This window comes from Bos indicus, chromosome 21 (assembly GCF_029378745.1).
Source record: "Bos indicus isolate NIAB-ARS_2022 breed Sahiwal x Tharparkar chromosome 21, NIAB-ARS_B.indTharparkar_mat_pri_1.0, whole genome shotgun sequence".
Taxonomy (NCBI): domain Eukaryota; kingdom Metazoa; phylum Chordata; class Mammalia; order Artiodactyla; family Bovidae; genus Bos; species Bos indicus.
Genome location: NC_091780.1, coordinates 55,760,293 through 55,774,970, shown reverse-complemented (window position 1 = coordinate 55,774,970; position 14,678 = coordinate 55,760,293). Strand labels below are relative to the sequence as shown.

At 42.3% G+C, this 14,678-nt stretch overlaps 1 protein-coding gene and 1 non-coding gene across 6 annotated transcripts in view; both read left to right on the top strand.

Annotated features, from left to right (window-relative positions):
* Positions 1-14,678, top strand: part of FRMD5 (FERM domain containing 5) — a 324,138-nt gene that overhangs the window by 206,392 nt on the left and 103,068 nt on the right. The window lies entirely within an intron of this gene.
* On the top strand, positions 4,666-4,739 carry LOC139178465 (small nucleolar RNA SNORD113/SNORD114 family). Its single transcript, XR_011562857.1, has one exon. It is a non-coding gene; the product is annotated as a small nucleolar RNA SNORD113/SNORD114 family (small nucleolar RNA).

The window sequence follows — 14,678 nt, the reverse complement described above, 5'->3', positions numbered from 1 at the left end:
ATGGCGACCCACTCCAGTGTTCTTGCCTGGAGAATCCCAGGGACGGGGGTGCCTGGTGGGCTGCCGTCTATGGGGTCACACAGAGTCGAACACGACTGAAGTGACTTAGCAGCAGCAGCAGCAACACCCTCAGATGGAGCTTCCTTGGTGGCTTAGTGGTGAAGAACCCGCCTGCCACTGCTGGCGACACAGGTTCGATCCCTGGGTCAGGAAGATCCCCTGGAATAGGAAATGGCAACCCACTCCAGGATTCTTGTCTGGGAAATCCCATGGACAGAGGAGCCTGGTGGGCTACAGTCCATGGGGTCCAAAGAGTTGGCCATGACTGAGTGACTGAGCACTCACGCATGCAACCTACTCAGATATTATCAGAGCCTAACTGACCTAGGGAAAGAAAATATCCAACTGCAACCCACTCTAGCCATTCTATCCCACCTAAAAAGGGGGAGGAAAAAGCTGAGAAATACTTCTGAAGTTCACAGTCCAGAGGCACAGGGTCACAAAAAGATTGAGATCTAATCATAGGAGTTTAGTATGCTTCCCCTCACACGTACCTTATCATCATATTACTAAAAACTTATTTCTAACAGTTCCCTGTACCCGGTACATCATGTCTAGCTATCAATTAAAAAAAAATACAAGGCATTCTGAAAGACAAATAACACAATTTTAAGAGAGAGAGCAAGCTTCAGAACCAGACATAATAGTTGTTGGAATTATCATACTAGAAAATTAAAACAGTTAATTATTAAGGGCTCTAATGGATAAAACAGACCCATGCAAGGATGGATGGGCATTGAAAGCAGAGCAAAAGAAATCCTAAGAGCCAAAAAGGAATACTAGAGATAAAAACTACTATAGCATAAATGAAGAATGCCTTTGAAGGGTTTATTAGCAGACTAGACATGGCTAAGGAAACATTCTCTGAACTTGAGGATTTCTCAATAGAAACCTCCAAAACTGAAAAGCAAAGAGGAAAAAAAAGTCTGGGAAAAAAGTGTATCTAAGGACTTTGGGACAGCTACAAAAGGTGTAACATGCATAATGGTAATAAACAAATTAAAAAGGAATAAAGTAAATATTTGAAATGATAATGACTGAAAATTTGTCCCAAATTAATGTCAAAACAAAGACCGAGGAAGCTTAGAGAACACCAAGCAAGACAAATGCAGAAAAGACTACACTAGTCATACCATTTTCGCATTACAGAAAAATCAAAGAGAAACAATCCTGGATTTTGTAAACTATAGATCTGGGGTGATTATGATGTATCAGCATAAGTTCATCAATTGTAATTGTATACCAGTCTGCTGGGAGATATTGATAATGGGAAATTCTATAATGGGAGCTTACTGGAGAGCAGGAGGAATATGGGAAATCTCTATATATTAGTCTTAATTTTTCTGTGAATCTAAAACTGCTGTAAAAATTTATAAAATCGTCTGGTGAATTTAGAAAACAGACCAATAATGGTCCCTACTCAGACTTAATGAAGTCAGAATTAATAGGAGATAGCGTCTAGCAAGCATGGATATTTTTTAGGCTCTCCTAGTGATTCCACCACTCTGTAACTAAATATGGGAACATTCTAATTCCACCCTATAACTAAATATGGGACCCTTCATTCTAAATCTGCACTGTGGTGTTGTTTGGGCACCAAGTCATATCTGACACTTCTGCAACTCCATGGATTATAGCCAGCCAAGATCCTCTGTCCGTGGAGTTTCCCAGGAAGGAATACTGGAGTGGGTTGCCATTTCCTATTCCAGGGAATCTTGCTGAGCCAGAGATCAAACCCACGTCTCCTACAGTGGCAGGTGGATTCTTTACCACTGAGCCACCAGGGAAGGCCCAAATCTGCATTGTTACTAGCCACTAACCACTTGTGGGTATTTAAATTAAAATTAAATTAGACAAAAAATTCAGTTTCTCAGTTGCATTAGCCACATTTCAAGGTGCATCAAGCCACAAAGTGGTTAGTGGTTTGGATAGTGCAGATATCAAACATTTCCGTTAACACAAAGCTTCAGCCAGCACCGAAAACTCTAGAGCAGCTCTATACAACAAATAGTCTGAAAATGGAAGTGCTCTTATTTTTAAAACTGTTGCATTCTGTTTTCTTAGTTTTAAAAAGATCAAATTTCATCCAAAAAGAGGCCAGATAAACTGTTTTAGTTTATAATAGTCATTTTCAGACAACCCTGTTCTCCCATCTCCTAGTAGAATGTTCTGTGAGCTTGTAAAAAATACGTTGGTTGATCAGTGCTGTCCGGTCTTTATAAATAGAGATACCTATGTTAGAAGTTGAAGCAAGGTTTATACACGTGTGATAGGATGTGGGCTAAAACATCTGTCTGTTAAACTCTAAGTGTTTGGTGACATGTCAACATTAAAAGAAAAAGTAAGTAATTTTATAATCTAAAATTTTCTTCTTTTACAACGTTCTCTTCAAATAGATGATCGGTCATACTCAGGTCATGTCCAGCCAAAATTGGATTGTTTTTCTGCTGTAGGGACTATTCTCAAGTCCAGGGGTCCCCAGCCTCCAGGATCCAATGCCTGATGACCTGAGGAGTAGCTGATATAATAATAATAGAAATAAAGTACACAGTAAATGTAATGCACTTGAATCATCCTGAAACCATCCACTACCCCCCGGTCTGTGGAAGAATGGTTCTCCATGAGACCTGTCCTTGGTGCCAAAAAGGTTGGGGACCACTGCTCAAGTCTGAAACTACACGTCAGATTAAACAAAAGCAAACTCAGAAAAACCTCCCTTTAGAAGTCCACTGAAAGAACAATTTCAATTCTGGTGTGAGACTCCAGAATGGAGAATATTTGTAGTATTTCTGAATCAAAATTTATAACAGAAAGCAAGTATTCTACTTCCAATCATATATATATTTTTAAAATCAAAGACACTTTATTTTCAAGTAACTCACAACTAATGAAGTTCTGTGTCTCCCATACTTCATCTCGTTGGGAGCTATGGGCAGTCAGAGTTTGGGTCTCGTCTATCACATGTTTTCCCCCTGGAAATCCAGTAATTGGAAGAAGGTTGCAGGGCTAGAGCATTACACTGTATTAGAGATTGTATTATCGAGCCATCTCCTGAAGAATACTGGAGTAGATCTCAAGTTTTAGCAGAGCTGATCTTTAAATGGAGATCAGTGAATGGGAGAATGAAGAACAACTCTGTGTCCTGTTTAAAAACACCAAGTCTTCCCTCACCTGGTAGGCCTGATCATTCTTAGAGGTGAAGAGATTGTGTTTCTTGTGGCAACAGTTGTCTGGGTTATAGTTCAAGAATTGTCAGAACTGAAGAGAGCGCGAAAGGTCTGCTTTTGTCTTTACTGTGAATGCTTTGTCCCGGAAGGGCATTTATAAGCCTGGCTTGGGAATCGGTTTTTGTGAATATCTGTGCTTCAAACCCATCCCAGGGCTCTGAAGCAGTGCTGGATTGAGCGCACAGAATGCAGCGGGAAGGACCTGTCCCAGGCACTCGGGGCTCATTTGTATGGATGCACGGATGCTCTGGGAGCCGCATACATCAAAGCTACTGCAGTCCCCATCATAGAGCCTCGTGGAAAACAGGATTGTTCTGCAGCTTTGCTTTCCCCTCAGAGTTCTACCTCATAATCTAGCACCCTTTAACTAGAGACGATCTGGGAGAAAGAGCCCTGAATGTACAAAGCATAGAACAATTTAAGTACAGTGCTCAGAAATAATTGGCCACTTAGGGTAAGATGAAGTCCCATAATGGTAAAAATCATAGCATCTTAGCTCTGGCAGAGACCTTGAAAGGTCATACAGACCATCTTCCATTTGCCTGTCTTTGAAACTTAAACCATTCTAGATGGATAAGAACCAATTCTGCGATGTAGGCCCTCCAGGAAGAAAATGACACAGCTCCCTGTGGAAAATGTTCTGATCTGTAGTACCTTTCTCACGGTTTGTAAGTTCATTCTTCAGTGAACCCAGATCAGTCCTATTGCAGTTAAAACTGGTTTTTATTGGTTCGTTCTTTACTGGAGATGTATAATGACTAGTCAGTATCCCTTATGACAAAGTCCCTAAAGATCAGCCATGGGTAAATTAGCACTTCAACCTTCTTTTCAGATGGAAATCTCGGTTTCTTTACATATTTTCTGATGGCCTGTTTTTTAGCCTCTTACTAATTATTGTTTTCATCTTCTCCTTCAAGTTCTCCATGTCAGTCTTTGGTTGTAATGTCTGAACTGAATCCAGTGCCATAGAAATATCTGACAAGTACATAGTAATAAGAAACTCACCTCCAGTTCCTAAACACCAGAGATTATTGCTTTGCACATTAGTGTGAGACTAAGAATGACCATGCAGTCTGAGACTGGAGAGTGTGGTTTTAATAACTGGTGGGAAAATTGATACATAAATGTATGTTGAAACCTTTTTTAAAAAACTGTTGCTGTTGGCTATATATGTACAGAGAAATCAAAAAACCATGGTCTAACTAGTATTAAGATGCTGCTACTGCTGGTAAGTCGCTTCAGTTGTATCTGACTCTGTGACACCATAGATGGCAGCCCATAAGGCTCTGCTGTCCCTGGGATTCTCCAGGCAAGAATACTGGAGTGGGTTGCCATTCCTTCTCTGAGTATTAAGATACTGTAATTTAAAACATTAAAAATTATCAATGATGGTTTTTCGGTGCATGTATGAGTCGTATACGATGAATACGTGTCTGGAACTCTGAGGTCCAATGCAAATGGAGACCCATTGCCTCTGTTCCAGGTAACCCTATAGACATCTGTCAGGAATATACAAGTATCTTGTTTTATGTTCATATATTTTCTTTTTATGTTTATAATTGGATCAATGAAATAATATGTAAAGATGAAATTGGTGAAACTTTGTTCAACCATAGAAAAGTGGTTAGGCAAGAAATGCTATTAATATACATTAAAAACAAATGTAAATTAGGAAATTTATGGTACAGGGATGTTATTCTTTGGCTAAGAATGATATAGTTATGGATAAGTAAATTGTTTATGTTCTCTATGTCATGTGTCTATGATCTGTGTCAGTGTCAAGATTGATATTGTTCATTTACTTAGGAGAAACTAAAGTATAAATGATCCCAATTCACTACCTACTTAAATGATTAAATGGAACATGGAATTCAAAGACTAATTAAACTGATATCTTAATGTAAAATATAAAAAAAAAAAAAACAAACATTAAAAATCTAAGTGTTTCACTTCTGTGTAAAAGACTTTTCCTGGGACTTCCCCGGCAGTCCAGTGGTTAAGACTCTGCACTTCCCCTGAAGGGGATGTGAGTTTGATCCTTGGTTGCAGAACTAAGATCTCACATTCCAAGCGGCGAGGCCAAAATTTTTTTTAAATTCAAATAAATAAATAGGGCCAAGACGAAAAAATCCTGAAAGAGGCAAAACCGAACAAACCCAAACAACATATCCAGAGTAGTTTGAATAGTGCTTGCCTTCTTGTCGTATGGCTCACACACTGGGCACACATCCTTTGCACGCTCTGGCAATTTGTTACACTCCTTCCTAAGTCTGGATCAGCTTCCAACGTTTATTTTCCTTTGTGCTATCAGTGTCATGAAATAGCTCCAAGAGCTGCTCTAATGTGAAGTTTTTTGCCAGCTTCACTTCCTCTGGGACATCTTCTACTCCTCATCACAGCCACTTTCCTCACTCACGTTGATTGGTTTGCCTCCCCTCAGTTCCTCTGGCGCATGTGTCTAGTCTCTCATGCAGCAGTGTCAACAGCTCCCACTTAGCTCCCTCTCCTATAACTCCCTTTACATTCCAGCATTATCACTTTCCTCTTCTTTATTTTTAACGTGCGTTTATGTATTTATTTTGGCTGCACCAGATCTTGTGGCATGTGAACTCTTAGTTGCAGCACGTGGGATCTGATTCCCCGTCCGAGGACCGAACCCAGGCAGTGGAAGTGCTGAGCCTCAGGCACTGGGCTACCAGGGAGGTCGCCCCTTTTTTTATTCTTTGCTACATGTTCATCTTTGTTGACCAGTTCTGTTTTTCCATTGTCGAGTTCATCACTGGGAGGCAAGGAGACACCCCATGGAACACTCTGCTGTTTGTGTGTAACAGACCCACAGTGACCAATCACCAACAGACTTTGGAAGAAGAGATGTGATTTGTCACCAATCATGACACATATTCGTTATTTATGTTGTGAACATATATATATATATGTGAACTGAAGAGCAAGCAGTGAAATGTGTACCTTCTCAAGTACAGCTGCTGTCCCTTGGCCGCTGACATTTGAACCCTGTTCTTGGAGGACTTGTTTAGCTAAACGATTATAACTGAAATTCTGGCATTTTAGAACCACACAAAATAAGAATGGCCTTATTCAGTTCCTACGTGTACCCCAGGTCGGTGCTAATGTTCTGGTTCCTGCTGTTTGTTATCCATGCTGACACTTAAGGTCTTTTTCTGACATACAGCCCTGCCAACTTCATCATAGTAATGTTTTCTTTTCTCACCAGGGATATTCCATTAGGTCTTTCCTCTTTGATTTCGTACTTTTGTTTCTACTAGGGAACACTCCTTCAGTCTCTGAAGTTTTTTGGAATTGATTCCCTTCCCAAGTTTACTAGCATTTGCAAATTAGACGTTTCCCCATGCATTAATGTGAACACTAACTATCCTCACAACATGTCAGTTCCTTATTACCTCCCAGATTGACTCGGCCAGTTCAGAGTTATCCTTTTGGTCATGCGGTTCAGTCAGTTCTGTTAGCTCAAGGCCAGTGATTCCTGGTTATCGTTCAGCATTAGGATCTTCCAAGGAATTTTACAAACAGCTCCCCAAGCCCTTTGAGGGTCTGGGGAAGGATCTGGGAGTCTGTGTGCCCCCATATAATTAGCTAGGTTTGGTCTATAATATAAACCATATCTTCCTAGTTCTTAGTGACCTTATCCTAAACTAACAGAACTGACCCACACATTAGAGATCATTTTGTCAAACCTACTCATTTTAGAAGTGAGAAAAGTAGGAGACGCCAAATGCCTTGGCCATGGTCTCATAGTTACAGACTGAGTGGGAACTGGAAGCCATGTTTCCAGACTCTGAATTCAGTACTCCTTCTCCCTGATTTCCATCAGTTGGGTCATAATCAGAATCATTGACTATCATCTTCAAGCTCTGCTGTGGTAATTTTTTTTTTCTTGGTATGAGTGAGTCTGTGTATTAGCTTCTGAGGAGAGGTGCTTAACTAAGGTGCTCTGTTATGGATGGGCAGGGTGGAGGTCGGGATTTCTCACGTCACGGGTGCTGTGGGCCCTGGAGAAGCTCTGGGGGCCTCGGTTCCCTCAGGCTCTGGTGCTTGTACCCTGTCTGCTGTGTGCCTGCCCGCTGGCACCCAGCCTTCTGCCTCTGATGTGCTTAGATATCTGCTTGAGTTGTGCACAGCGTTTGTTTCCAGAGGCTGTTTGTGTAACTACCGACACCTCCTGACAGGAGAGGAGGAACGCGGGGTGAGGTGGGGACGTCCTACTCCGTGAAGCTTTTTCTATTTCCACGAGACGTTCTTACAGCTAAACTAAGACTCCAGCTTTCAGGTTTGCTGACAGAGGAAATTGAGTCTGTCTGTCATTCTGAGAGAAGAACTAAGGAGTCAAGCATATATCCCTTTGATATGTTTTATGAGTTCATGAAAAATGAATGGGGATTGCCGAAGAGAATGTGTGAACAGTTAATGTTTACATTCTAAGCCTGGCATGGAAAAAACAAAACAAAAACAGAATTTGTCTACCTCCTAATCTCCCTGAGCTCCCCTGTCAGAGGCAACAGCGTTTGAAATGTTAATGTGTCTGGTAGCCATTTTAAAGAAGGAGTTGCTGCTTATCCCTGTGAAGCTGAAATCCAGGGCCTTGCTTCTACATTTTCTCACCTTCTCTCAAGTACATGCTGCCCCCACCCCAGCTTCCCGCTAGACCCCAGAGGATAAAAGAGAGTATTTCATTGAACCATGGCATTTTAGAGCTGGAAGAGGCGTTAATATTGTGTTTCAATTCCAGATTCTTAGTTTTCTCCTCTGAGGGCCCAAGGGGTCGGCCGACTTGGCCACAATCACGTGACTTGTTTGGAGCTGGACCTGACTAGAGTCTAGTGCAGGGCTCCTTGCAGGCCAGTGTGGTTTTGACTGCATCGTATTGCACATAATAAAACACATTTTTCAGGCTTCTTTTAATACAAAATCCTAGTGATTTGGCAGTTGTGAGTTTTGGTCTCTATGACAGACTTTTAGAGGAGATGGGACTGCATGCCTACAGCTGGAGAAACCAGATCAGTACTTTTCTACTGAAAAGAAGATGGAATTTGGAAAGTGTCCTGTGTGACTGGACTCGAGGCCCCCTGCTGTCTGGGAGATGGACCTGGGCTCCTTGCCTAAAGCCAGGGGCCAGAAGGGACTGTCCAGATTCTGGTAAGCGTCCATTCACTCGGGGTGGGGCCCAGAGTTAGGCTACTTGTAAAGCGCGGAAGCCCCAAGCCAAGGAAATTAATGTGAAATTGGTCCAAAGACTAAAGGAGAAAACAAAAAACAGCCATGGCCACAGCCTATCCACTGAGATGACTTTTCAGCTCAGGGGACCAGAAGGATTCTTACACAAGGCGGCTCTCCCTGGAGATGAGCTCACAGAAAAAACAAAACCCATTTGCAGACAAAACCAAGAACCTACAGCTAACAGAACAATATGAAAGAAACTTTAGAATAAGTTCGCTTAAAATGTTCAAGAGGCAAAGGAAGAAACTTATGAACAGGACATTAGAAAGGATGTTCTTCATTATCCAGTTGATTCTAGGTGGAGATATTTACCCAAAATGTAGTGTTTCTGGGATTAGTTTTACAGGCAAATCAGGTTTGAATCCATTGAGTATTCCTTGGTGATGGTGATTTTCCCCCTTTTAAATTGTTTTTGTCTTTCTCTATCTTCACCAGAACTAATGTATAAACACCATTCAGCTTCTAAAAGCACGCCCAGCTTCCCTGAGGGTGGGTTCCCTGTATAGACTGCCATCGCCCTTCCTTGGTTCTTGGAAGGATCAGTTCTGGAATGTCGTCTCCTCCACGTCCCTGGTGTGTTCTGTCTCTGACTTATTCTGACATTACCAGCTCAGTCAGGATTGCAGGCTGAAACTATTAAGGTGGCAGACTCTACCCTCCACATTCTTTTATATGACTCAAGTTTTTCCAGAAAGTTCCTGGAACCATAAAGAATTATCCACGAGTACCTTTCACAGTAACGCGTGTGTGTGTCTGCACATATATGTGTGTGTGCTCAGTCAGGCAGTTGTATCTGACTACTTGTGACCCCATGGACTATAGCCTACCAGGCTCCTCTGTCCATGGGATTTCCCAGGGAAGAATACTGGAATGGGTTGCCATTTCCTTCTGTAGGGATCTTCCCACCCAAGGGATCAAACCCACATCTGAATTGACAGATGGATTCTTTATTGACCAGCCCCCTCTGGGAAGCCCCCTTCATAATAGCATACTCTTTTAAAAATATTCACAGGCCCTACTGAGAAGTTGTAGAAAAGATTCCACTACTTATTTAAGTTACAGCTCACCCTGAAGACAGACCAAAATGTACAGAAACATCTATTTTGATTATATGTAGATGCATCCAATCCTGGGATAATGAGAAAGAAAGATCTTAAAAAGCTAGAAGATATGAAAAAGAAACCTAGGGAAATTTAATTTGCAAGTGAGTGCTCAGTTTTCTCTTTCCCAGTAAAGGTTAGCATCAATTAATAAATATTTTTAACATGAAGTCATATACCGTCATAAACAAAGAAACATTACCTTCTGTTCAGCAGTTGATTCTAGGTAATAATTTTCTATTTTCTGCTTTCTTTCAAAGCTTTTCAGTGTAATTTGTGAGTAGTCAAAGTGTTCTTTGGGGTTTCCCTGATGGCTCAGTGTAAACACTCCTCCTGCCAGTACAGGAGACATGGGTTTGCTCCCTGGTTGGGGAAGATCCCTAGGAAAAGGAAACGGCTACTCAGTCCATATTATTGCCCCAGAAATCCCATGCAGCCTGGTGTGCTACAGTCCATGGGGTCACAAAAGAGTGGGAAGTGACTTCGTGACTCAACAACAATAAAGTGTTCTTTAAGAGCTTCTAGTCAGGTTCCTGAAGCCTCATTTCTTTCCCAGTGAAGTATGAAAACTCTAAACAGAAAGCAAAGTATATGGCATATACTACTGTATATGCTGCTGCTGCTAAGTCGCTTCAGTCGTGTCCGACTCTGTGCAACCCCATAGACGGCAGCCCATTAGGCTGCCCCGTGCTGTATATAGAACCAGGTATTTTCACCCCGTTCTATGAATGCTGCCTAGTTCTCAGCAGTCCTGCCATCTCTATGCTATATTTAGACACCTGAAGTTTTCTGTATCTTTCTAGTCCTTGACTTTGCAGAAGCGGAGACCAATCCAGTCTCAGTTTGGTATTTTTAGCTGGTCACTAGTTCAAGAGTTACAAAACTTGGCATGCTAAGTCATGTGTGCATGACTAAGTCACTTCAGTCGTGTTCGACTTTTTCCAACTCTGTGAGGTGTAGCCCACCAAGCTCCTCTGTCCTTGGGATTTTCTGGAGTGGGTTGCCATGCCCTCCCCCTCTAGGGAATCTTCCTGACCTAGGGATGGAACCCATGTCTCTCACATCTCCTCCATTGGTAGGTGGGTTCTTTACCACTAGCACCACCTGGGAAGCCTGGGATTTTCCTGGAAGCAAGGTCTTTCCAGAGAAGCTTTAAAGATACCTTTACAGGTCTTCAGTGCATCTTTCAAATTTTCTCCAAAGAAAAATGATCATGGAAAAAAAAAAAAAAAAAGATAAAAAGCTGTAGTGTCCTGGCTTCATCCTACATAAAAGCATTTAATTTTTCTATAAGTAAGCCCTTTTCTTCGCTACTTTAAAATTCTTGTGATCCATGCTTTCTTTAATGCAGTAGATTATATGGCATTTTATAAAGTTCTCTGACATGCTTATCAGATAATTTTTCTACTACTGTGAGATATTTTTCTGTTTCTTCTCCAGAATACAAGATGGTTCTAAGAGCTCACCCAATCTTACTGTTCATGTAGAATATAGATATTTATTAAGACTTGTTGTGTAAGTTTTAGAATGAAAATGTACTTTCCCCCGTCCTGATAGAAATATCCTTAGGCAAGCTCTGTCTCAATAAATGGACCTTCCATCTCCCCATCTCCTCTCATGACCCTTCCATCACCAAGTCCTGTCCATTTTAGTTCCTAAAGAACTGTCAAATCTGCCTACTTCTCATCTTTTGCCAGAGCCATTGAATAGATGGATGGCGTGCATGCTTAGTCGTGTCTGACTCTTGCGATCCTATAGACTGTCCTCCACCAGGCTCCTCTGTCCATGGAATTTTCCAAGCAAGAATACCATAGTCGGTTGCCATTTCCTACTCCAAGGGATCTTCCTGACCCAGGAGTTGAACCTAAGTCTCTTGCATCTCCTGCGCTGGGAGGCAGATTCTTTACCTCTGCACCACCTAGAAGAGCCTCCTAACTAGACTCCATAATCTTGTTGCTTTGTGATCACTCATAGTCTGAGCCTGTCAGCTCCTTTACTTAACAACTCTTCAGGGCTTTCTTTTGCTCTTAGGGTAGTAACTCAGGTCCTTAACATTGTCTCCAAGGCTCTGTAGCACCTGACCTCTATCTCTTCTTCCACATCTGCCCCACTCAGGGCTCAACCATCTGCTCTTCCATCTCCTTGAATGTATCTCATTGCTTTTCTATTCAAGCTCTTTGCACATCTGTTCTTTATGCCTGGAGGGCTCTTCTCACCATTCTCCTTTCACTGGGGTATCTTCCATACATCCTTCATGTTAAACTTTTCCTCAAAGACTTCCCTAAACCCCATACCAAGTCAGGTCTCCCTCATTATTTCTCTTCTGTTGTCCCTGTAGTTTTCCAGTATGAAACTGTCGTAGTAGATTTGAGGATCTGTAGACCTGTGCATTATTACTATAATAATAGTTGCACCAGAGGTTACACCATTTTGCTTATTACTCTGTTTGCAGCCACAAGCACAGTACCTGTCAGGGTAGGTGCTGAATCAGTGTTTTTGAATAAACAAATGCCTTTTACATATAGTATATATATAATGAATACATGAAATGAGCACCCATGGTGTCTAGCCAGGGTCAGCTCCGATCTTAACTTTAACAAAACCTTTTCATTCACTAAAAGTGAAGGTGTTAGCCACTCAGTCATGTCCAACTCTTTTTGACCCCATGGACTGACTGTAGGCCACCAGGCTCCTCTGCCCATGGGATTTCCAAGGCAAAAATACTGGAGTGGGTTGCCATTTCCTTCTCCAGGGGATCTTCCCAACCCAGGGATCGAACCCAGGTCTCTTGCACTGCAGGCAGATTCTTTACCTTCTGAGCCACCAGGGAAACTCCTTTCCTTCATTAAAATAACATATATCTTCAGTTTCCTAGAGTGCCTGCAACTGAGAACCAATCTTATTTTTTTTTAATTAATTTATTTGGCTGCACTGAGTCTTAGTTGCGGTAGGCAGGATCTTTAATTGTGGCATATGAACTCAGTCGCAGCCTGTAGGATCTAGTTGCCTGACTGGGATCAAACCTGGGTCCCTGCATTGGAAGCACAGAGTCTTAACCACTGGACAATCAGGGAAGTCCCCGGAACCAGTCTTAAGATGAAGAAGACTCTGATATCTGATACATGGTTTGGGTGTTTGGGTGTTTGTATGTTTACATGATTACTTTGTTTCACATGTAAGAGGCAAAAGACTAGAGAGGTGTCAAAGTGGAACACCATAAGCCAGGGAGCATTGAGAGAGAGCTAGGGAAGATTCTTTTTAAAAAAAAAAAAATTGTTTACTTATGGCTGTGCTGGGTTTTCATTGCTGCATGGGCTTTTCTCTAGTTGCAGCAAGTGGGGGCTACTCTCTAGTTGCAGAGCACAGGCTTCTTGTCACAGTGGCTTCTCTTGTTGCAGAGTGCTCTAGGGCACTCAGTAGTTACAGCACATGGGCTTCAGTGGTTAGGGCTCCCAGGCTCTAGAGCACAGGCTCAGCAGTTGTGACACATGGGCTTAGCTGCACCACGGCATGGAGGCCTCTTTCCGAATCAGGGATTGAATACATGTCTCCTGCACTGGCAGGCATACTCTCTACCACTGAGCCACCAGGAAGGCTGCCAGGGCAGGTTCTAATTGAGTGCTTTCTTGACTCTGATTTTAAGGGACCAAAACAACTTCAGTGGTAACAGAAAAGACATCAGATCAGATCAGATCAGATCAGTCACTCAGTCGTGTCCAACCCTTTGCGACCCCATGAATCACAGCACGCCAGGCCTCCCTGTCCATCACCAACTCCCGGAGTTCACTCAGACTCACATCCATCGAGTCAGTGATGCCATCCAGCCATCTCATCCTCTGTCGTCCCCCTCTCCTCCTGCCCCCAATCCCTCCCAGCATCAGAGTCCTTCCCAATGAGTCAACTCCTTGCATGAGGTGGCCAAAGTACTGGAGTTTCAGCTTTAGCATCATTCCTTCCAAAGAAATCCCAGGGCTGATCTCCTTCAGAATGGACTGGTTGGATCTCCTTGCAGTCCAAGGGACTCTCAAGAGTCTTCTCCAACACCACAGTTCAAAAGCATCAATTCTTTGGTGCTCAGCCTTCTTCACAGTCCAACTCTCGCATCCATACATGACCACAGGAAAAACCATAGCCTTGACTAGACGAACCTTTGTTGGCAAAGTAATGTCTCTGCTTTTGAATATGCTATCTAGGTTGGTCATAACTTTCCTTCCAAGGAGTAAGCGTCTTTTAATTTCATGGCTGCAGTCACCATCTGTAGTGATTTTGGAGCCCAGAAAAATAAAGTCTGACACTATTTCCACTGTTTCCCCATCTATTTCCCATGAAGTGGTGGGACTGGATGCCATGATCTTCGTTTTCTGAATGTTGAGCTTTAAGCCAACTTTTTCACTCTCCTCTTTCACTTTCATCAAGAGGCTTTTGAGTTCCTCTTCACTTTCTGCCATAAGGGTGGTGTCATCTGCATTTCTGAGGTTATTGATATTTCTCCTGGCAATCTTGATTCCAGTTTGTGTTTCTTCCAGTCCAGCGTTTCTCATGATGTACTCTGCATATAAGTTAAATAAACAGGGTGGCAATATACAGCCTTGACGAACTCCTTTTCCTATTTGGAACCAGTCTGTTGTTCCATGTCCAGTTCTAACTGTTGCTTCCTGACCTGCATACAAATTTCTCAAGAGGCAGATCAGGTGTTCTGGTATTCCCATCTCTTTCAGAATTTTCCACAGTTTATTGTGATCCACACAGTCAAAGGCTTTGGCATAGTCTATAAAGCAGAAATAGATGTTTTTCTGGAACTCTCTTGCTTTTTCGATGATCCAGCAGATGTTGGCAATTTGATCTCTGGTTTGTCTGCCTTTTCTAAAACCAGCTTGAACATCAGGAAGTTCACGGTTCACATATTGCTGAAGCCTGGCTTGGAGAATTTTGAGCATGACTTTACTGGCGTGTGAGATGAGTGCAATTGTGTAGTAGTTTGAGGATTCTTTGGCATTGCCTTTCTTTGGGATTGGAATGAAAACTGACCTTTTCCAGC